Source organism: Pyxicephalus adspersus, chromosome 5, assembly GCF_032062135.1.
Source record: "Pyxicephalus adspersus chromosome 5, UCB_Pads_2.0, whole genome shotgun sequence".
NCBI classification, from domain to species: domain Eukaryota; kingdom Metazoa; phylum Chordata; class Amphibia; order Anura; family Pyxicephalidae; genus Pyxicephalus; species Pyxicephalus adspersus.
This window is the reverse complement of record NC_092862.1, coordinates 50309183-50334713: the sequence shown is the minus strand read 5'-3', so window position 1 is coordinate 50334713 and position 25531 is coordinate 50309183. Positions and strand designations below refer to the sequence as shown.

The 25531-nt window shown below is 40.2% G+C and overlaps 1 long non-coding RNA gene across 1 annotated transcript; it reads left to right on the top strand.

Moving 5' to 3' along the window:
• The first annotated feature begins 10442 nt into the window (after positions 1–10442).
• On the top strand, positions 10443–24971 carry LOC140330908 (uncharacterized). Its single transcript, XR_011920818.1, has 3 exons — positions 10443–10511; positions 11646–11724; positions 21577–24971. It is a non-coding gene; the product is annotated as an uncharacterized lncRNA (long non-coding RNA).
• Positions 24972–25531: the final 560 nt, after the last annotated feature.

Sequence of the window (25531 nt, the reverse complement as noted above, 5' to 3'; positions counted from 1 at the left end):
ATTAAGACATAATTCTGCCCCTCTACAAAGCTTTGGTCAGACCTCATCTGGAATTTGCGTTTGTAGCTGGAGTTTGCAGTCCAGTTGTGGGCACCAGTTCACAAAAAAGATATTGGGGAATATGTATAATGCAGATCAGAAGCACATCATTTAACTGGGTATTACAGTTTTAAAGTAAAGATAATTTAGTCTGTTGGTCCATAGAACATCCGATTGCCTCACAGGATCAGGAAGGAATTTTTTTCCCTGTTGGAGCAGAGGTTTTTTGCCTTCCTCTGGATCAACTCTCTATAGGTTTTATCTGGGATATGTTTTTTTCCCTAGTGGTTGAATTTGATGGACTTTTTTCAATCTGACTATGTAACTATGTAACTATGTAGGTTGTGGCCTTACAGGGGGTGTCCAATACCACTTAGCCGGGTAGCCGCTGCACAGGAAGTAGACATGCTACGAATGAGCTGTGATCCCTAAAAGGGTTTCTAATACTTGCAGATTTCTAACTATGCAGATTGTTCAGACAATACAGGAAGGAACTGGGGCCTTTTTATTCTTTGGTAGCCCCCAAGGGAAAAAAGGAGATGTTCTGATTAACATAAACAGTAGGTGCGGTGGTATTCCAAAATTCCTACAGAGTACTGCTGATGTAAAGTTGGTGGTCCATTGAATATCTACTGGAAGAATGTAGGGAGCACATTAGATGAAAGGTTAGTGTAACCTTTTGGCTAAGGCCAAGCAAGGGCAACATAACTGCCCTGTCTGGAAAGAAAGGTGGTAGAAGGATCTTAGGCACCTAAGATTCAATCTTGACCCTGGTCTGAATGCATCTGGTATTAGCAAAATTAAACACAAGGAAGGTCCCCTTCCAGTAATCTAGTTTCCTGGGGAATAATTCTCTACAAATGCCATAAGGAATTGAACAACTGAAGGTGGTACGTAACTAACGATAACTGTTGAACGATGAGACATTTGAACCTTTGTCCCGTACCTTTTTTCAGGGTATTCCAAGGTAAGTGTGAATTTGTAGGAACACTGTTTTATTAGTGCTTGGTGAAGCCTATGGTACTAAGTAATTTTGATGACCCCATGGATAACGTGCCACATTATGAGCAACTGTTGGATCTTAATGATCTTTGTGGCAGTAACACACAGCTTAATCCAGGAATCATACGGATGGTGCAGAGTGCTAGCCATTACATCATGGAACCCCTACTAGAGATAGCAAAAGATTGAAATTATTGCAAAATTAGACTATAGGTGGCATTGGTAATAATTTTCCTGGCTTTCATATCAGTTTTCACCACTCATTCATAGCAGCCTAGGTGCATCCACCTTTGCCTTTCAAGGTCCAGGACATCAGGTGCTGCTTTTTTGTTTGGATAAAACAGGGGGATCTTGTGAAAGGAGGACCAGAAGAACTTTGAATTGAAGAGTAGCCTGAAAACTCAGTTGCCTTAAAAACAGGCACCACAGACATCTGAGCCAGTTAAAGATGATTACTAAAAAATCTAGCTCTTTCAAAAAACACTTCAGGAACCTGTGAACCAAAAGCACTGAGGGAAACATAGCCCATTGACAGCTCAACTGACCCCAGGGCTTGCTGCCAAGGAAACCCTTGAGATGAAGTTCCCAAGTTTGTGGTTTGTCAAGGATGCAACAAGTCCACTAGTAGGAAGAAGGACCACTGGTCTACAGTTGAGGCATTTCTGATGTAAAGACAATTTATTTGTTGGTTACTGTCCTAAAAAAGGCAGATCAATTTTTATTATTAATATATTATATAGACTTGAATCTAAATATATTCCCAACATGATAATGCCCATATTCAAAGGAACTTATTTTTCAAAGAGTATAGGTTCAAAAAACTAGAAGAGTTGCCTTTCCGCCTCTGTCAAGTTGCCTCATGCCTCCTCTACATTGTTTTCCATCAAAATGGGATGCAACAGAGATGCCCCCTGTCCCCCTTGCTCTTCGCCCTCAGTATTGAACCACTGGCCGAGAGAGTACACTCTAACCCCAATATTCAGGGTGTTCCAGTGAAGGGATCCCCCTATAAAATCTCACTATATGCAGATGATGTCCTTCTCATACTTACACAGCCCCTTACTACTCTCCCGAATTTGTGGACCGAACTAAAGGCTTTTAGCATTGTTTCAGGTTATAAGGGCAATTCCTCAAAGACAGAAGCCATGCCTCTACATATACCACCCTTGCAACTGTTAGCATTACAGGATAGTTATTCCTTCATGAGGCGGGAACATTCTCTGAGTAACTTGGGAACTAAGATCACAGCTTCCTATAACCAACTGTACACTAATAATCCCCCCCCCCCTGTTTCAGGACATATACAATTATTTGAATAAATGGAAAGGGCACTCACTGTCGATGTTAGGACGCATTTCGTCTGTGAAAATGATGCTCTTGCCCAAGCTTCTATATTTATTTGAAACTCTACCAGTCTGGGTCCCGATTTTGACTTTGAAAAAGTTGCAGGCTGGTTTTCTGAATTTAATTTGGGCTTACAAGCGACACAGATTATCCGGATCAGTGGTCTGTACACCCAAGGAATTGGGTGGTCTTTGGGCCCCAGACCTGGTTAAATATTATGTAGCAACTCACCTTCGCTACTTGCACTCATGGACTATGTTATCCTCTCCCAGTGTATGCCAAGAATTAGAGGAAGCTTGGATTGCCCTTCTTCACCCTAATGTGATGTTATGGAGCTCCTCCATGTTGTTAATGGATAGAGACCTGCTTTCCTCGAGGGTGTTTGTGAGGACTATATGGAGAACGTATAAGACTAAGTATGGTCTCCCCTCCCAAGCCTCTATACTTACATCTATTATACACCCCTTTGCTACCCAGTAGTTCAACTAGAAATATGTGGCTTCCATGGAGGGAAAGGGGGCTGTTTCATATTAGGCATATTTTACACCCAGTGGAGAAAAGACTAATCTCCTTTCAGGAATTACAAGACAAAACTGACCTCCCACAAACCTCCTTTTTTTGCATACTTGCAGATAAGGCATTAAGTCCTTTCCCTTCAACAATCGCCCAAATTTACTACACTCCCCCTTTTGAAAGAATTTGTGCCACCGGTCCTTATTCCAAGGGGGCTTCTGGCAAATTTGCCTATAGGGGCACCATGGGAAGCCATTTTGGGCCGTGCCCTAGACTGAGATCAGTGGTCCAAGCTCTGGCAGGTGGCAAATAAAAGCTCCATATGCACACTTTACAAAGAAAACTTGTGCAAAATTTTATTCCAATGATATCACATGCCGGATATGCTGCACAGGCTGTTTCCAGCCACAGATCTTCTTTGCTGAAGATGTGGATCCCAGTGACACTAGAGCACATTTTTTGGTTCTGTCCCACTATTTATAGCTATTGAGACAGGGTTAATAAGCTAATAACAGAAATGACCCAGCAGCGGTTCTTCCTTGACCCACTCCACCATCTACTGGGATTGCCCTTCATGGGCCTCCAAACCCACATCTAAGCTTATAACACATATTTTGGTCCGCACTAGCCCGCACAGCTGAGGGGATTCGGAGCTGTGTGCAGTTGATTAGCTGAGTAGTTCCTGTTAAATCCAGGCTGTCATTGCTGGGGCTTTAAAGCCTTTCTGCTCCATCAGATGTGCCTGTTTTAGCGTCTGCTGGGCTTAGCTGTGTTGGAGTGATTTTCTGAGTATTCTCTGGTACTGACCTGCACCTGTTCCTGACTATCGGTTGGACTCTGCCTGGACTGACCTCTACTTGTGACCCCGACTCTGTTTTTGCCTTTCCCTTTGTATTTCGCTGGATGGACTGATCTCCTGTATTTTTGACCCCGGCTTGTTTTGGATCTCCATTTTGTACGCTGTACTCTGGGCTCTGGGTCAATTGGCCGACTATCTCTAAACACCATTCCTTGCGCATCAAGTCCTGGGGGCCACCAAGTGCTGGGAGTCTCCCGAGGCTGAGCGGGGCTGCTATAGGCGAAGACTGCGGCTATAGATTGGGGGACTGGTATCTGGGTAATATGGTACTGACCTGGGCCTTACAATTGCAAAGGTACTTGGAAATCAATAAAAGACCCTGAAATTAGTGTTCACCAAACATATTGAAAAAGGGATATTGTTTTTCCCCCCATAAAAGTATAGTCAGGAAAATGCATTTTTACAAAACACTGACATTATTTTTTAATTACCATCTGCTTCGTTGATACTTGTTCACCTTCCAAATACATTTGGTGACAATATTATTTTCAGTGATTCAGTTAAGTTAAAGTCAGCAGACAGCTTTCAGAATCAATTCTGAATTATAGAAACTCATGGTTTTCTAAAATATGTTTTCACCTATGAAATGTTTCTCTCTGGTCTCTTTGAATCCACAGTAAGCAGTTTTGGTGACAATATTGTGTTCAGGGAATTGGCAATTACCTTGAAAAGTTGGTTTTGAGATCGCTTTCCTGAATATACTTTACTTTATAGTGTTGGTAAACAAGCTCTGCTTTGGCTGCAATGGAGGTGAAGTACCTAGCTGTACTGTCTGTAAAAGTCACATAATTACAAATCTTTAGGTAAACTGTTCTTATATTGGCAATATCACTATATACGCAGCAGTTTGTTTGCAATTCAACTTTAAATCAAGTTTTTGTAACTTTACAAACCACACATTCCTTCTATAAATCACAGCATTTGTGACATATGTAATATACAATATAGCATATGACATTTAACATACATTGAGTTACTTCTAAAAGCTGGTAAAAATAAAAATGTGTCTAAGTCTAAATATAGCACATTTAATCAAAGCAGTAAATGCATGACTCAAATCACAGAATTTGTGCTAAAGCATTGGTAATCCTTGATTTAATTCCTAATAATGCCACAAGACGATAAAAGATGTAAATGGGTTGAAGATGAAATGACTGGTGCGGTGTATGAATTTTTTTTTTCTTTGTACGTTCATCTCCCTTTTTTGTCACCCTGTATGGATTCTCCAGAGGCTTATTGCCAGTATTTGACTCTGCCTCTCCTTTCTATTTCTGTCGTACTCAATAAAATTCCTTACAAATGCAAGTTGACACTGTTTGTACAGAGATTGAATCATACAGACCAAGTTAGTGGTCTGGATTTACAATATTTTGCTTTCCACTGACGAGATTGAATCATACAGACCAAGTTAGTGGTCTGGATTTACAATATTTTGCTTTCCACTGACGCTGATAAAACCTTTGACCAGGTGTCTTTAGACTTCCTGAAGATAGTTCTGCTACAAAATGGAGGCTACAAACAAGATGGAGTTTATGGGAAAGTCATTTTTCTTCTCTTTCCCCCCTTTTGGTCATTCGACTGACCAAACAGATGTCTACTTTAGGCAAGGCACCTGTTGTGGACGCCCTGCCCAAGGCAAAACCATTCAGCATCTGGAGGTCAGTGAACTGGGTGGATACTTTGTTCTTATATACATAATTGGAGTCAGTTTCTGTGATGTACATTTTTTTATGCCACAGAAAATGAACCTAAATATGACATAACAGAGGGTGAAAAAATATTAGTGAGGATTGGTTTGAGCTAGGCCCAGAATACTCAACCAGTTAGCAGGATTAAACCAAGATAACTATGTCACCTCCCAATTTTCATTATCCTTGTACCACACTGCTAGTATTTGTCCATTAAGACTGCAGTACCACCTTTTAAGGGCTCTCCACTAATTATCTTTTTACAATCTGTATTTTTTCCCATTGGTATTCCCTTACTATCATAATTACTTCTAAGGAAGGAAACTTTGTGGGAACATTCTTTAGCTTATGGAGTCCCTAGTGGAGCCTGCTCTTTGAACCATGTCATATACTTACAGTATACATTGCACGTCTTGTTACACCTTTTCCCTGTCACATTATACACACTTGCAATTGCTCCCCAATCAATTCTTCTACCCCACAGTGTGTGCCCTGCACAGCGTATCCCAAAGGTAAAATATATTCTCACCACCTGTCAGTTTCAGACCTGTTACCCTGCACCCACAACATGGGTCTTTTTCACATTCTAAATCCTGTTTATCTGTGCATTCAACATTTGAGGATTAAATGGTGTGTGGAAAACTTGTGTAATATTTAAGGCACTCAATTTTTGTGATAGGGCTTCCTCATTTAAGTGGAATTCTCGGTATGACTTTATCATTTCAGGGCCCGGAAGTCAACAGATAACTGCAGTTAGCAATTTCCTTGCTACTTTTCTAGCAGTAGATTTATCTACCAACAGGCTTAAGGCCGTCCTGAAAATATGTCTACACATACAAGCACATATTCAAATGTTCCCACTTTTGGAAGCTATATAACATCTACTTGAAGTATTTGGAAGGGGTACTCTGGTCTAGGTGAGTGTCTACTAGACATTGCATGAACAGGTAAGACAGGAAAGAGAGTATCTTGCAGTAAAGGGTATAAATCCAGGATTTATCCAGTTGTTCCTTATTGTGGTGGACATTGCATTCTTACCTGAGATAGTGATCCCATGAAGAACATGAGCAATCATTGGGGACAATGATTGGGGTAAGCAATAGATCTGACCATGCCATCAGACATTATCATCATCTTTCTTCACCCCACCCCCCAGCTCCATCAATTTTATTTTTTTCCTCCTCCAAAATCTGTTCTTGTAATTTTACTAGGACCTCTAGGTTCACAGGATTTTTATTATTTAGGCCCCTGACTTTTAAAATTGTTACCTCTTGAAGTTGTAGGGCTACAAGAAGCTCTCCAACTAATTTAGCATTTCTAATTGGCTTTCCTGCAAATGTCATGTAATACCTTCCCTTCCATGGGGACCGTAGTCTTATGCTTATGCCAAATGCATAGTGGTTATCTGTTCAGACATAATCTCTCCTACCTTGGTCAGAGTACATTATTCTATCAGGACTTGCAATTTAGCTTCCTGAACATCAGTTACCACTGCATACCCAGTATCAGTTACCACTGCATACCCAATATCAGTTACCACTGCATACCCAGTATGTGGCTACCCATCATCAGTATACTATTGGGAACCATCTACAGTTCGCATTCAAAAATCTGGCAACCTCCAGACCTGAGGAGTGGACCAGCTGTGCAGCTGTGGGAATCATCCTGTCAGTGTCACGGGTCATGGAGTCACATACATGTCGGCTAGGACTGCAAGAGCAATCATTGGAGCGGAGCTCCACACATTCAAGAAATTACTTTAACATTAAAGCCTCTTTTTTTAACACATTTTTTTACACACAAATTTGCAAAGTTGAATCCTGCGTTTTTCGGGTTGGGTCTATCCGAATTCGAACAGCCATATTCGGGTAGAATTGAAGGAGAACCAGAATTCGAACACCAACACTACTTACAGCTAATCAATTCAAAAGTCTTTGTTGCCCGTGATGACCAGCAAACTTAGAGGCATGCCCCCATTGAAGGATCAATGGGTGCTGGCCTTTTTAAACAAGGGTCTTTTTTTAAGTGACTCAAAGCAGCTGGACTGGGGCCGTGGGCACGATTCGAGCTGGGTCTATGATGAAGGCTGATTCCACTTCAGGATTCTCCTTCTCAAAGGAATGAGAATGGGCATCTGTCTTGACATTTTTGGAACCCGGTCGATAGGTGAGCAGGAAGTGAAGTCTTGAGAAAAAAAGTGCCCAGCGGGCTTGACAGGGGTCTATTTGTTGTGCAGTCTGAAGGTATTGCAAATTTTTGTGATCAGTGTAAATAGTCACTGGGTGGTGAGCTCCCTCCCTCAAATGGCTCCATTCCTCAAGGATAAGCTTGACAGCAAGAAGCTCCTGGTCTCCTAAAGCATAAGTTCTCTCTGCAGGAAAGAATTTCTTGAAAAGAACCTGCAGGTACTAAGCTTGGCGGAAGCGTTCCTCTGAGAAAGAAGGGCACCAACGCCAACAGAAGAGGCATCCACTTCCAAGAAAAAGGCTGAGAAGTGTCAAGGCGAAACAACGCAGGAGCAGAAGCAAAAGCTTTCTTCAGTAGTTGAAAGGCCTGGGGAGCCGGTGACCAGGCTTTACAATTGCTCCTTTTCTTTGTCATATAGGTAATGATCGCAATGACCGTGGAGTAGTCTTGGATGAACTGTCAGTAGTAATTGGCAAAGCCAAGAAACCTCTGAATGGTGAAGACAGATTCTCCTTAAAGACGGTTAAATAATTTGGAGATCAGAGGCAAGGGATACTAATTCTTGACGGTGATCTTGTTTAGTCCCCATAATCAATGCAGGGGCATAAGGAACCATGCCTTTTCTGAATGAAGAAGAACCCAGCCCCCGCTGGGGAAGAAGACTTACAAATGAAGCCCCTCGCCAATTCTCTTGGATGTATTCGGACATGGCTTTAGTCTCCGGAATAGAGAGAGGATAGACTCTGCCCCAAGGAGGAGAAGAACCAGGGAGGAGGTCAATAGCAAAATCATAAGGGCGATGTGGTGGTAGAGTCTTAGCCTGATTTTTGCAAAAAACATCCAGAAATTCCCAGTATTGTTTGGCTAGCCCAGGGACAGGGCATGCGGCTGAGGAGCAAACCTGCCGGACAGGAAGAATTTTAGAAAGGCACTCCTGAAAGCATGTGCTGCTTCAAGAGAGTATGTCTCCAGTGCTCCATTCAATGATGGGGGCATGTTTGCATAACCATGGCAACCCCAAAAAAACAGATGAATAATCTTGGGAACCACCAGGAAGGAAAGGGCCTTGGTGTGCAGGGCCCCAAGTTTCAAGGAGAGTGGCATGGTGGCATGCTGGCATGCTGGATGTAGTCAGGTAGAGCAGTACCATTAACCAGGGAGACCTCCAAAGGCTTGGATAGGGGCACCACAGGGATGTTATAATCAGGAATCAATTGTTGGTTGATGAAGTCAAAAAAAGGCTTGGGTCCAGAAATGGTGTTTATCAGATGAGATCCAGACAGGAAAAATTATTTTAGAGGGAGGAGAGGTAATAGGTTTGCCCAGAGAGCCCTCTGCCCACTTCCCTAGGCACTGGTGTTTGGGGCCTTCAAAGGACAATTGTGCTTGTAATGGCCTTCCCCAGCACAGTACAGAGATTCTGGTGTCTGTGGCGTGCCCGCTCTTCAGGGGTAAGGCGAGCATGGTCCACTTGCATAGGTACCACTGTAGGAAGAGGGGGGTTTTGGAAAGTTGGAGCCAATTTAATGGGACGCTGGACTTTCTGGGTTTCCCGAGCCCGCTCCTGGAAGCAAATGTCAATCCGGACAAAGAGAGACACCAGGTCGTCAAGAGTAGGGGGAAGATCAGGGCCAGCAAGCACATCTTTAATATGGGCTGCAAGCCCCTGCCAGAAGGCTGCTACCAGGCCGTCATTGTTCCAAGATTTCTGAGGTTGCAGAAGACCTTGCAGAAGGTCTGTAAAAAGGCACTGAGGTCTCCCGGGATGGGATCTCCCTTTTCCTAAGAGGCAAAGCCCAAGCAAAGGCCTCCCCCGACAACAAGAAAATGAAGAAAGCCACCTTGGTTCGTTCTGTGGGAAAGTTCCAGGGCTGCAATTCAAACTTGATTTGGCATTGGTTAACAAATCCATGACAGAGCTTGGAATCACTGGAATAGTGGGGGGGGAGTAGAAATTCGAAGCGCAGAGTAAGGCAACGTGGTGGCTGGAACTGTAGCGGGTACTGGAGTCTCAGGTACAGGGGCTGGAGTTGCAGTCACAGAGGTAGGAGGCTGGCTAATGGACAACTGGAGCTCATTCAGGGGGTTCATCACACCTCCGGTGGAAGTCCACAACTTTAATTTGAAGAGACTCCTGTTTCTGAATCCGCTCTTGCAGGTCCTGCATGAAATCAGGTAACAGAATGGGGTAACAGAAACAGCGGGGTCCATGGCCTGGACAAACTGTCATGGCTCCACAGGGCAAAGTAATGGACACTCTGTGTCACCAACCCAGTGGATGGAGACAAGCACGGGGCCCAGGGTCTAAGCAGTAGCCACAGCCTCTAGAGATAAGGTTGTTGTGTGACGAGCTATGGCCAGGTTGAAGTCCCCATGTCAGCCTAGGCAGGTGATTGCTAACGCACTGAAACTGGGTGCCTGAGAAAAATCCAAAGAATAGTAGAACATGCCAAAGGTCAGGGCAGGCAGCAAAAAAGTAATCAAACCACGTCAGGAAACAAGCCGGGGTCGGTACACAGATAGATCAGAAACACAACACAGCAACTGGAGCAAAAGAAACCTGGTGGTAGAACCACAAGGAACTCCTTGTCCAGGCAACTTCCTGTTGCCAGGCCACTTCCTTAAAAGGGGGATGTCATGTGATAAGTGTGGGTCATGTGAGCCTCAGACACCAAACCCACCAGTAGAGGGAGTGCTGGTGATGAGTGCAGTCTCAGATGTTATTCACTTGTCTGCCAGCAGATGGGAGTGCATCTGCAGAAACACTCCAGTCCTCTGAGGCAAGGGAGCAGCTGACAGAGAGTCACATGATCTGGACCAGGAAGTGTGCAGAGTTGGATCCAGAAGCAGAGTTGGTGCTGGCAGCAGAGAACTGCAAGGTGGGTGAGCCAGAAGTAGGCACAGATGCCCTAGACTTGCGTGGATCTTTGACAACAAACTTATCTCCTTTTTCACAATTTTCTCTAGAATGTACACTGAGCTGCAGAATAATCTGAATCTTAGATTATGTCTCTGTTTAGACAAACACTAAATGGAGGCACATTCAAGCAACATTATTATTTACTATAGCAACCTATAATAAAGCAAACTGATAATTTTTGAGTTAAGGATTCATTCTACTCAAGTCTGCCTAGTGTGAATATGGTTTGGCTGGTTTCAGCACTGATCTGCTGCCTCCATTTAAAAGTAATTGGAACATGTTAACATGACAGCTCGTGCTTTCCACAGCTTTTGCAGAATTGCTAAAGGGGATTATTTGAACCAAACTCAAAAATACAAATATTATAAATTACAGTTTACTGATACATTGATGGCAGCATTATTTTTTTTATTTATTAAGGTTTTTTTCTCTTTTTTTGCCTATAATGATGCCAATACCAAGCTTGCTATACCTGAAATAGAGGGCTATACTTATTCCTCTACTATATCAACAGAGGGCATCATTTTTGCCATACAGGCTGAACTTGGAACATGGATGCTTTTGTTCATCCCCATTACATTGGGGATAAAAGGATTAATAAAAAGATTAATATTATATATAACAAAGATAAGACGGTTTTGCTTTCTCCTCAGATCACCGGAAATGACAAAAACTCTGCATTTCTAGTAAGATTAACAGATATTTTCTGCACTTGATAACATTTCCTTGCCTTGCCTGAGAAAATAAAATAAAATGATTAAAGCCACCATGTATTTACATTGTTTTGTTCTTAGACACAGTTCAGTAGAGTTTAGGATAACCTGTTCTTTGCATGTCATATCTGTCAAGTAAAGATGAGTGTCAAAATTCCAACATAGTAAATTTGATTGTAAAAAAATGGATATCTGGAGCCCCTTTGATGAAAAGAGATCTGATCATCAGTAGGATCACTGAGTAAACATATAGAAATAAAGCCTGCAAAAGAAATCCAATGCAGCCCTCATATCTATAGACTATTAAACTACAGCACACTGTTATTGTTTTTTTTTTTTCCTTTTTCTTTTTTGTTTTTATATCTATGCTTTATTTTCAGAAACATTACAGATTAAAAGTGTTCCCGCCTATTAAGAACTGTCAACCATCCTTTCCATTTCACAAGCTTTCTTACCAAGGTATGTTTTGTACATATGAAGATGGTTTCATTGTGTACGGGCAGCTTATTATGAGCTTCTGTGTAAAGCACTCCCCACATCTGAATGCTAGCGCTTACACCATTGTTTACTGACCTATCCTATTAACCTTTGCACAGCTCTGTTCTTGCAATGGGTTTATACTGCTAGAAATAGCAACTGTGCTTGATGAGTAAACTGCCAACCAATGACTCCAGAGGGCTGCTGACAGCTGTTATTGACAAGAGACAAAGATGTTAAACCATAATCACGAGCTATACACACACCAGTGAATTATAATACAACAAGAAATGCCTTTGACATAAGGTGAGATAAAATATTAGATAAAGCACCTTTATAATGATCAAATAACTAAATGCTCGCTTCTGTAACAAGGTTGTTTCATTTACAGTTACCTAAAATTCTCTGAATAAATTGCACTCCCTAAGTATACCCAAGGAAATACAATATATATTGGCGGTAATCCTGAGTGTGGCTCGGGGTAATATTTCATTTTCTACAGAAAATGGTAACCCCGAACCACACTTGGGGTGGAGTTGAGGACTTACCTAGTCCTCAGGAGCCTGTGGCGGGCTCTAGTAAAGCCGGCCCGGCATCTAGGTCCACTGGGTTATGTCCGGCCGGCATCGGCATCTCGTTGACGATGTCTGGCATCTGCCTGCCCTAGCTTCACATCCTGGTGTGTGAGCATTGGAGACGCGAGGCTAGGGGATGCAGATGCTAGCTGGGTATGCGACATGTGTGCGGACGGCGTGCCTGCATCAAGGGGGGGGGGGCAGAAAGTTAAAAATTAGAACTATTTTTACATGTCAAATGTACCGATTTGACATGAAAAAATACTCAAATAATCATACCGCCAGGGAGGTTAAGCTAATATATATATATATATATATATTTATATATATATATTTATAGTAACACGGAGTACAGCCTACTTTTTTCAATCATTACTTCACACTAGTCCACTCTTTTACCTTTAATTTCCCTTTCATTTACCAGTTTGTAAAGAATAAAAGCTATTCTTACACATACTGCAAGTTCCTTGGTATTTCCTACATATTCTGATGTAGCATGCTATATGTATCTAAGTTATTTTTTTTGCACCCATAAATAAAATTCAAACTTGCCTGAGGGGCTTTAGCTTAAGTTTATTTGGACAGTTGAGCATGCTGCTTACAATCACCCAATTTCATTGGCTTTGCACCTGGGTGAGAATGGGTGAGTAGGAGGTATTGGCATACACTCATGAGCATTTGGTCAATGCTTCAGTAAGTGGTTGTCTTGCCATGTGTCTCACAATATTATGGGTGAACTGCTGTCCTTTAGAACACTTTCAACCTCTTTGTAACTGATTTTACCTTGTTGCAACTGCTTGCTATTACAAGTGAAAGGTATTCCCAATAAAGTCTGTGGAAGTGAATTAATGGGAGACCACAATGAGGTGCTGCATGATGCTTCTGTTTCTAGGTAGCACTATGAGTTTCCTGGATCTCAAAAATTAAAAAATAGTAGGGAAGATTCAGAAGTGTTAACTGTGCACTTCCCTGAACAGTACCCTAAACTCAGGGTGGATTTCACTTGCAAAAAGAGGTAATCCTGAGTCACACTCGGGGTAAGTTTAGAAGCCCTCCTTACCTGTGCCCCGCTCTCCAGCAGCGATCTAAAGATCCCACTCTGATGCGGGGACATTTCTCAATTAGGGGGCGTGGGCGGGCGGGAAATTTAAAAGCAGATAACCGAGTAATCTGCTTTTAAATACCACTCGGGGTCCCGGCCACGCTGCTGCTCCCATGAGCAGTTAGATGTGAAGCACAATGCAGGACTTCTGCATTGTGCATCACATCTAACTGCTGATGCAAGCAGCATTAGTTGCATCAGCACCACCCCCAGTATTTACTATTGCTGCTCGCATCACCCGGAAGATGCGATGCACAATGCAGAAGTCCTGCATTGTGCTTTGCATCTCCCTGGAGCAGCAGCGTTGGTGTATGCAGGGCGGGACATCGCCACTCGCATCACCCAGAACATGTGACATCTTCCTGGTAATGCGAGTTGTGATGTATTCGGGGGGTATGGTCGGGCGGGAAATTTAAGGCAGCCTACAATGTAATCTGCTTTTAAATGGTTTTTACAGTAAAAAACAGCACACAACATATAATAAAAGTAAAAGTACATATTTTAGTGCACCAGACATCATTGCCCAGTGCCCTGATTTACATTTTGCCGACTATTATCCCTGACCTTTTGACATTTTTTGATAAATTATTTTTTTTGATAAAATACATTGTTAAGGTCTAATATTTCATTACTTTTTAATAATTGTTATTTATAAATATTTATTATATTATAATTTATGATTATGAATAAATATAATTATCATACCCGGGAAGTAATCCTAAGAATTACAGGCCCACAATAAAAACAAACATTTCTATGCAAAAAAAAATAGGATCACTCTTTACATAAAAAAACTGACAGAGTTAGAACCCTAGGGGGGTTAATATGAAAGATCAGGTCTTGGAAGACTGCAGAAAATACCTGTGGCAAGTCCTTTGCATTTGCCTGGCTTTTTGGTTGGATCACAGCTTCCAGAATTCATTTCCCCTAAAAAAGATAATAACATCCAAGAAAAAGTAACTTCTTTTGAAAGGACAATTGCACTTTTGAGACCAAATCCCTTTAACCTTCTTTCCTAAATTGCTCCTCTTTTCTGGTTTGGTGCATATACCTCAAAAAAGAAATGTCCTGCAACTAATAAAAGTGTTTTTTTTTTAAAACATTAAATTCAATTTGTGAATTATCAATCCAGCATTAGTAAGTTTTTCTAACTGGCATTTGTACAAGAATCCCTTGTGGTTCCATCTGTCTGAATGTAGTAAGGATAGGTCCTTCATCTGCATCCATTGGTTATAAGGATGACCCGCTTACACAGCACAAAAAGCTATGAGGGAAGCAACCAGTTTGGCTTGTGCATCCCCCATCCAAGCACAGATTTTATTCTATTCTATTATTCTATTATGAATGAAATACATACTCTTCTGAAATAGTTCATTCATCTACTTGTGTTTGCTTAGTCATCGTAGTGCCTTTTACAACATAATGTAGAAATTACATGTATGTCCTTGTACTCAAGGTTCTTCAATACAAACAGAAAGCATCACCATAATGTAAAATAATCCTGCACACAAACCTAATGGTGGAGATTACAAATAGAAAATCTCACAATTAATTTAAAATTTCACGATTTTTTTCAGTTGTTTTTAGTATATGTTGTAATCTTGAGTACACCTGAATCCCTAATAAACAACTAATACGTACAAAGGTTACAAAGTTTTTCTCCCAGTATTACACCCAGATGTTTTTGGTTTGGTAGACTGAGTTAATAATAAACTTTTGTTTGCTTACACTGTAGTGCACGTTCTGTTTACTTTCAGAACTAGCATATTAGTATAAGGAGAAACTAGTTTATTTTTTTTTCAAAATGCTACATTTATTGAAAGGCTTTAAAGGTTTACAAAAAAAGGAAGACAGGTATAAGATGTAGAAAAACAAAAATAGATAAATACAGCAATATATAACAACAAATCAACAGATACCACATTTAACAAAGTAAAATAATAAAAAATACCATAGCAGATCATAAATTGACACAATGATATAGAAAGGTTGGGATATCCCACTCCTAACAGCTAGAACATACCGCACCTGGTTATCGGCCAGACATTGACACTGGGGGAGACAAATAGCCAATAGTAAAAAAAGATGGTGACAAAATGTATGTAGGGTTGAGGGAGTCAAAATTAGAATGAGGTAAAATGTCCTATACAATAGATTAAAAAAATTTAAAGGGGTTAGTGGAGGAGGGGGTAGGGTCAGCAAATATATATATAGTTTGTATTCCGGAGTGAGTTTATAGTTGTACCAGTGGAATCAGGTCTCCAGCAACAGTTGGAAGGAGCTCCTCAAAGAGGCAGTCAGACCCTCCATAGTCATGAGTGATTCTTATGAACCACTTTGCAACTGGAGGTAAGGATGTGGGTTCTTTCACATAAATGGAATGCATGCCTTGACAGCATTACCTGCATTTATCAGCAGTAATTTCTTAAATCAACTAGTTGATATGATGTTGAGGTAAAATATCATTGTACAGTGATCTGCCAGCCAGGTAAAGGTGAGGCCCATTAGGGTGTGAAAAATTTGAGAGACTTTTGACCAAAATGTACCCAGGTGGGGACAGACCAAAAAATGTGTAACATTGTCTTGACCTTTGCTTACATCCCCAGCATGAGGGCAAAGTTTAGGGGAATAATTTGTTGAACAGATCTGGAGTTCTATACTATCACAATATTTGTAAACAACGCCAACCCCAAAGTCCTAGGCAGCTCTGGTGTCCATGGGAGAGGAGGAGTAAACCACTGGAGAAAGCATAAGATTCTAATGTGTTCTCTTTTTGAACATTTTCTGTAAGTCAGGTTAGAAAGGCTGGAGGGGAAGTCTGGGTAACAACTGGAATCATAAGGAGGGTGATAGGCACACATTTAGGGAGGTATTGAAATAGTTTTCAGGGTGGGGCCAATAAATGTGTAGAAAGGACAGTGGATTTCTCTTGGAGACCACAAAAGGCCCAGAATGTAACCAGTACAGAGAGTCTGTTCTGGATTGGTCCTTTGTTTATAATCAGCATGTCTGCACCAATGGACCAGACAGGTCAGGTAAGTCATTGCATAGTAAGGTGCAGGATCTAGAGCTAATTTTTGACCTTTAGGAAGCTTAAGTTAATATTTTTGGTGATGGCTGTTATCTCTGTGCTTACAGTAAAGCTATACCATCAAACTTATACCATCATAAAAAAAGTAGGGAAGACAAGCATGATACAGTTAAAAACAGGTGTGGCAAAATCATTCAAAATAATGGGGAAAGCTTAACAGAGTTCAAGCATTGCTTTGCTGAGCACAAATTCTGCACTCATAAAATGTTAAGCAGTCAGTAATTAACAACATAAACCATAGTGTATACAGCTACAGTAGTCAGAAGTACAAAATGTGCTTTTATTATTGAACACAGGGATCAGGAATATTATACACACAACACAAAGCAAATTCATAGTTCATAGGCTAAGCACTTCCCACAATTAATAATAAGAAAATGTATCCTTCCTCAAAGTAACGTGCTCAGTGGGAAAAAATGCTAATAGTAATGTATAACAATGTATAGTAGCACACTTATACGTGTGCTGCACTCACCAAATTGTAGATGTAGATAAATGTCCTGTAGCTTGTACACCTGTACAAATGGCTCTCAAAGGCTCCCCTACTTTTTTCTAACCAATTGTAGTTAGTGAATACTATAGTTTGTCCTCTCTATTTGCATTGGGGTCAGGGGAGGTTCCCCCCTATACTTTTACAAGAATTGGTGATCAGTGGAGGTTACCCCCAATGTCTTAAAGCAGAGGACCCAACACCCAGTGTGGCCCTCTGACAGATGGACCACGGCTCTGGCTGGTGCATCCACCAGCAGGGTCAGGAGAAGGACCCTGCTTAGGATGGCACACCAGCCAGAGTGGCGGACCATGTCTCCCAGAGACACTTCAGGCTAAGGGAGGTGGAAGGGTTGTGTCTCTGAACACAACCCACCCACTCTCCCACTGCAGGTTTAGACCTGACAATGGGAGAGTGGGTGGGTTCTGGCATAATGACCTCACTCTGGGGGGAAGTTTCTTCCACTTTTAGTGACACGCGGCTCCACGCGCATGCCCGGCCCGGAGTCCGTGCTTTTAGTCCGCGACCTGCAAAAGCATGTTTTAAAGCATTGGTGGTCAGTGGAATTCCCCTCCTTAAAGAGCTTTTATATTCATTGGTATTCAGTGTTATATAGGGCAGTAAACCACACTTATGAGAGTTCAAGCACTGTATACAGAGATGTCACTTTATTTAACATGCAAGAGAGAAAAATGATTCAGTTCCCTGCACCAACCAAGTCAAGCTGGCTTTATGGAATATGCTAAAAAATGAAAGGTGATTGCAGATATGGTCAGCACAGAAAAATGTATTCTTCACATATTCTTTAATGTAATCAATAAAAATGAATACCAGCAGTGCATTTTTACAGTAACCAATTGGCATCTAGGAATTTGTTATCAAAAATCTCTATTGATGACATCAAAACACTGATGAATCATTACACTGCTATGCATTTCAGCCTAATAATATTTTTCTCACACCATGTACACTGTAATTTTAATAATTACAAAATAATTATCGAATGAGAGAATACTTAGGTGCTTAAAAAAGGTATTATTTACCCACCATAAGCTTAACTAAATATACAGCTAAATATACTGATAAAATACAGCAATATGGGAGGTACTGTATACTTACTCTTTTTGCACCCATAAATGAAATTCAAACTTAGGGGAAGTCTTCTCCCCTAACCTGTTGACTGGACACTAAAAGGGCTGCAGAAGACTAATGAGGTCATCCCTTTGCTCTCTCCTGTCAGTATGTTTTTTCATCACAAATGCTTTCATTTCATTGATTTGATCCTATTCTGTAGTGCAGCTGTAAGGAGATTGTAAAATACAATCATTGAGTCATAAATACCAAAAATAATAATTTGTATCTTTTATATCCGCCTCTTTGTTTGAGTACACTTCTGTACAGTACACTATGTACAGTACAGTATTACCAACAGAAGGATCAGCAGTAAGTAACATTATCAGGGGTAGCACAACTAACTTTGTTTTTTTCCCCAGTTTCTTGTTCATCACTCTCAACCATTTTCCAATTCTGGTCTAGAACATCATTATTGTTGGCTGACCCTAAACTAAAATTTGCACTATGAAATCTTCTTTCCAATTGCCCAGCTCAGAATTAAGTCTTTGAACAATTCTGTGCCAGGATTAAATAGCTTTTGAGCAAGCAAGGGTGTTATATCACCCCCAACTGAATCAGTGTGGATGGTCAAGGACTCAGGGAAAAGAGTGGACAAAAATGGCAGGGTAGTGACAGAATAAGGGACAATACAACCATCACAGCGTTTTAGGAAGGCGGCACTTTGGAAGTTAGCCATAAACTTGTAGTTATTGTTCATACATTGCACAAAAACAAAACCTGTGTAATTCCTCTTTAAGGTATATTCTATATAGCCTAACAAAGAGAAATAACAAGTAGAAAGGTACATAAAAGAATGTATTTCCGAAACAATTATTTCATTGCAAAAGCATTCAAATAAATAATTCATTTGAAAGTCTTATAATGTCATCTGCAGTGCAGCAGAGATAAAATGCAATATACTGGCATGAAAAATAAACAAACTATATTTCTTCCTATTCTCAAACATTCCTGTAATTATAAACAACAGGTTTGGTGCTTATTGGACATTTCTGTTTTCCAGTAAGAAAATCAGACATTGTAAGTCTAGCTGGCAAGCTTCCTTTGAGCTGGTGTCCAAAAATCTTACCCTTCGATTGTTATTTCAGTCCCTCTGTAGACATGTTTTTTAAAAATTCACACATGTTGTGAGACAGTTGTGTTATAGACAATAAATCAAGTAGACAAAAGAGCATTTCTACCGTCTATTGTGCCAAGTTATTACAGAAAAAAAACTGCCCAATTTTCTTTAGCAACGAAGCTTGTTTTTTCCTTAAGTTTTCCATTGAACATAAAATTATTCAGCTGCTTTTGTTTTTTTTTTACTTTTCAATATAACTTGAATTCTCTTTTTTACAATAATAACAATAATAACAAAACTAAACTTACATTTACTTTCTGACCACAAATGTCAAAACTGTTAATCTGCTGGATGATTTTAATAACACAAAATGTGCTTTCTGTGTTTACTGATGTGGTTGTGTATCGTACCACTTCTACTGACAATAGTACACATTCCTATCATCATACGGCATGGTATGTGGGAGGAATTGGAAGAAAGCAGTGACTACATATATCAATTAAAATAGTAATTTCAGTGGAGTGTTGGTGATAGTCTGCTTCATGACAAAATAAGTCCTTGAAAATGTTGTCTGCTCCAATAACGCTGGTAAAAAAAAAAAATTGTACCGGTACAATTTGATAACAAAAAGCATTATTCTGTGCTTCATTTCACAGGTATTACATTCCCTAAAATATACACAGTAGCAATAAGAATGCTGTTATGAGAAATTGATATAGACACTGTTTATTCACTAACCATAACCACAAGCAATTACATGCTTTGTCTAAGCAAAAAGTTACCCTTAATTTCTGCCAGATAGCTATATGCACCTTGCCTTTGGTTCTCCCCTACTTTGGTTTGAGTATTCCTGAGGTTACCACCACTGGTGCAGTTTGTGGTGCCCACCGCACAGGTAAATAGGGAAGTTCTCTATGACATCAATAAACATACGATCTAAAAGAGATTAAGTAGTGAGGTCAAGGGACTTCTTCTGCAAGCCAAACACTCAATTAGACTCAGAGCAGGATATTTATGGATGCTACTGGAACCTGACAAGTAAATATTAATGTAATTTTTTTCATAAAAAGGACTTTTAGGTTTAGATTGGCAGTTTGGCGGTGTGGTTACCACTAAAGCTGCGTACACACGTCAAATTTTTCTCGCCCGATAATCGGCATCGGCCAGATATTGGGCGAGAATCTCGCGTGTGTACAGCCCAGGTCGTTCATCGTCCATGGATCCGTCCTGGCGGATCCACGGACGATGAACGATGAGCGATCCTAATGCAAGGGAAGGGGGAGAGCGCGCAGCAGGGTGCCACTCCGTCGCCCTCCCCCTCCCCTCTCCATAGAGCAGAAGGGTGCTGTATGTATAGCACTCGTTCATGCATCTTGCGGTTCTTATCATTGGAAAGGATCGTGAAAGATCCTTTCCAACGACAAGAATTGCACGTGTGTATGCAGCTTTATTCATGTCATTAAACGGCTGCCTTGCGAAAGATGCTACAAGTAATTTCTACTCGAGGCAGCCTCAAAGAGAATGAATATGGGTGGCAGTGAGCGGTTTGGTACCACTCACTGCCGCCCACTGTCAAATCTGCAGATGCTGGTTCTTTAAAAACCATTGCTGCGATATGCGTGGTCAAGCAGCTGGCAATGTGGTCATGTGGGACCGCTTGATTCTGCAGCAGGTTGAACCTGCCCTTGCATGTGTGGTGATTTGATATATTTTGAACTTTATACCCACTTGCATTGTTGATTTGGTTAGGAGCCCAAGGGACTACATTACTTGTCCCACCTTTGCTGAGACCCCCTCCTATGCACTGGGGGCTGCCTGGTGCACGTTATACTGTTATAAATAGAGGTATTATGACTACACAAAACCGGAAAAATTCTGAATCTAACTAAGGTGAATGTCAAGGGAACTGTTTATTGCTAGGAGCAACACTCCAATGTTTGCACACGTTTGTGTTCTTTTTTTATCAACTTCAATAAATGAGGATCGGTTTTTAAAAGCTTTTCTAACTAGTATGTAAGTAAGAAGTCATGACAAACAAATGGAAATGTATCTCTTATTTGGTCTCTCTACATACAAACCTATATTCTAAACAAGGTAAAAGATAAATGAAAAATCAATTAAAAAAAGTTAGGGAAATAGCATAAACAAAAATGTACAGCAATTTGATATCATTCCAGAATATATATGTTGTCAAAGTGATGAATAATTATTATCACCAACAACATTTGTATCTGGTCATATTCAAGTAAAGCTTTGCCAGTCTTGAAATACCAGAGAGCAATTTTTTAAAGTATGCGTGACTAGATTTAAGTAGAGTTGTGTATTGAATCAATCTTAAGCTACTGTGGAACCACAAACTCATTGCACATTACCTTTGTTCCCCAGAAATTTCAACTCAACCCCAGGATGGAATTATTTGGTACCATAATGCTACACAAAGCCCTGAAGAATTCTATTACTAAGTAACAGTTAAAGAAGAACTCTGCTATTTACATATAAATAGCGAGCATTGTAAAGAATAGCCATAAGGAAATTTAAGAAAAGCAACAAACCTCTTCTTTTCCTGTAAAGGCCTTACACATGTGAAAAAATGCATATTAGTATCACTGCTTCTTTTCAACATATTACTGCTATCAGTGGTGAAAATGCAAACACAGCTTGGAATACATTGACTAATTTACCTAAGAGTGAACCTGTTATAATAGAAGCATTAGGGTTCATTGCATGCCTCCTTCTAAAATTATCCATACCTAAGTGTTAGAAAAGTGTCAAATTTCTCTAACGTTGTACTTGTTTTAAACTCACTACCTAGAATGCACTTAGGCCAAAGCTTAAGCATAGAAGCCAGGACACTAGTTTTGTCAAGTAGTTTCACTTACGGCAGTCTTTACTATTCTCCTATGCAATGTTCCCCAAGATGGATATGTAGTTTAGAAACTCATCAATTTGCATATTAGTAATCCTTCCAGGGTTACAGAGACAAGTTAATACTGGGGCTTTATAGATCTAAACAGCTGTTTTATTACAGACTACAGGAAAATGTTCTTCATGCCTTTTTTATACACTAAAGAAAATACAGCAAAGCAAAAGTGATATAAAAGTTCTACTTCAATAGGTATAACACTGATGCTATATTCTTACAAAAGGGGAGATAATAAAGAATGTTCAAATTAAAGACCTAAGAGTGAGAGCAAGACCTGAGGGAGAGAACAGAAGATGTTCAAGAATGATATCTGAAACAAAGGGTTGAGGACCTTCAGCTTAGAGATTCAAAGGGGAATAAAAGTCTCCAGGGTAAATAAGTGGCTGCAGAAAGAAGGCAGAGAAGAAAAAGTTAGCAGAAAGATAGAAATAGATATATTCAGATAGCAAGGCAACCCCTGACTTGAATCTTCATGACATGATTCTTGATGGAGTTCTTCAACGGAAATCCAATAAAAAATAGAGATTTTGAATATGTTTTCATGAATTATGTTCATCATTTAAAAATTTGCATTTATTGTTTTAATTTTATTTTAGCAGTGCAGATATGACGAATTGATTGTTATTATTCATTATAGGAGAAAAAGTTATGCGCTCAAGTCAGTTCACCATGTTTGCTTTAACATTTTACTACTACTAAATGTGAATAAGCCATGATTTAATCTGCTATGTAAAATACAGACATTGTTCTGACAGAAAGAACAGCTGCCACCCATCTGTTCATATGGGTTCAGGTAACAATTCAGTTTTTTATTATATTTGTCATCATCCTCCTTTAATACAACAGCATGAATGCACCCTGCATTAAATGTTGATTTGCAATACATATTTTACATTTTTTTAGATCAGTTTGATAAACTTACATAAAACAAACAATTAAATAAAAACTTTTTTGGGGAAAAAAACGTACTGCCATCAAATGTTCATTTTGTAGTAGCATTGAATATACAGGCAGAGGTGGGTACCTGACAAACTAATCTCAAACAAATAGGACAACTGCCCATGATGAGTGATATTTGGTTTAGTTCTGGATGCTGTTTTCTGTTAAAATAAGACAGTGAAAAATTGCACCTTACAAATCCTGGGGAAAAAATGTAATATAGGGTTTTGTTTGGTGAGTATTACTGTGATTTGATGGAAGGTCTTTTTTTGCTAATTATTCTTTTTAATAATTTTTTTTAATAATGTATTTTTGTTCTCAAAGGGTTTTCGTAAAGTTTTTCACTTGTTTTTGGTGTATTTAGTTCTCATTTCATGTTCTTTTATAGCAAAAAAAAAAAATAAGGTCAGAATGACAACTTTGACACTTTTAATAATGCATAAAGTTCTGCTCCACTTTTACCGTAACCTTTTATACTGTCTTTCCCTGTCCCTCCCTAAACCACCTCTCTGACCTTTTGAAAAATCAATCTCACATACATATTGTAGCAGCGTAAGGTACGCAAGGCAAAATTTTTGTTAGCATTTGGCAGCATCTTCTTTTACTGTACCTGAGGTTCATGTTAGAATTGCAGTTTTACAGACCCTGGTCCAGCACAAGTGCTGCCCGATGCCAGTTCCCAAATCTACCCCACACTCTTCACCTATAGTAAGCCTCCACTCAGCCATGGGAGGCTAGATGTGCCTTCCCAACACATGGTTGCTCCCAGGAATTCTGTGCGCATGATTGGCGTCTGAGGAAAGACTGACAGAGGACTGGGAGACCAGAGATGATGCAATACAAAAGATTTCAACATAGGCAAGCCCAGAATATGGAGTCAGGGTTCAAACACAGGTAATCAGTCTAACAGATGAGGTATCCAAGGGTAAAGACAAAGCAGAATGGGAGTCACAGACAAAAGTCGGTACAGGAAGTATATGGATATAGTGTCAGGGCAGGGGTAGCAACAGTAAATGCAAGAAAATAACACCAGAATCAGGTAAACCCAGCTTAACGCTACAACTGGCAACAGGTGTCTATGAACAGAAAGGCTATAAAGTTTTAGCAGCCAATGGCAGGATGAAACCAGGGACTAATCTGCTTCTGAGATCCCCTTCAGCTGTGTACAGCCCCAGAGTGTGTGCTGGGTTGGTGAGAAGGTATTTTTCAGGCTATGCAGCTAAAGGGAAACAGGAGATGCCTGTTTCCTTGTTCTCCTTACTGCTGCAAACAACACCACCATACAGAATGAACCTACAGAATTAACAAACAAGATTCCTATTTGGGATTCAGGTCCAAAGTAAATTGAATGGAACAGATGGGCGAGGCACAGATTGTAGAACCAATAAAACCCCAAAAAATTGCAAGTTCATACTCAGGGATGGTATTGGAGGCCTGAGGAGAGGCCTAGGTGGATGTAAATGCTAAGATGTATTAACCAGTTTTTGTTGAGTTAGGACTTTGGGACCACAGTAGAAAGCACCCCTGCAGTGGAATTTTTGACCGCAAAGCTATTTTGCATTTTATTAAAAGCACTGTTGTGGACTTTATATCTGTGTCCTGTGATTCACTGGTTCCTGATGATGCATTGTTAGTTTATTTCAGGGCCCTGGACTCTGGAATGGGAAAGAAGGTACTGCGTGGGTTTATCCCTAGGTTTGGGCTAGAAGTCTGCTATAAATAGCACGGGTAGGCTACAAACCAGCCTTTGTGGAAACAAGCTGTGTTGCCTTTGAATGAAAAGCTGTTGATGCAGAATTGATTTGAATTATGGATTGTGGAATCCTTACTTAGGACTGTACTACAGAGGGCTGTACTTGCCTTGTTAAGCTGATGTAAACTATTTTTTCTGAGTTGTGTTGTGTTGTTTTGATATATGCTGAAGAAAGATATTTTGTTTTTGAAAACAATAAAGAAACTGGTACAGTTATTAGACTTCTCTGTGTAATCGCTAACCCCCTTCCATATCACAATACATATTTAATTTTCCCAGAAATCCTTTGGCCAGTCTGTTGATGTCACAGGTCCTTCCAGCTCTCCTGTGATTGCAGTAATGACATTTCCTCTGGACAGGGTAACACTCATATAATGATGTATATGAGTGCCACACTGTTCAGAAGTAATAAATATTCAGAGAGCTGTGATAAAGCAACATCATGGGGACTGTTTATCACAGAGCGGGCTCATAGGATGGACTGGATGATGCTGGGTCATTCAGTCTTTGAGCTCTCTACTGTTACCAATATGCTTACCTTATTGTTCTTTCTGCTAATGCCAACATCATCCATGAGGAAGTGAAGGAAGAAGATTTAACTCATAAAGATGTACAATCTTTCCTGTCATCAGATATTCAGAAACAGAGTACTCGGAGCACAAAGTGTAATAATTATCTGGGGACAGAAGACATAAGAAAAGGAAATAAGGTAAAAATCAGTTATC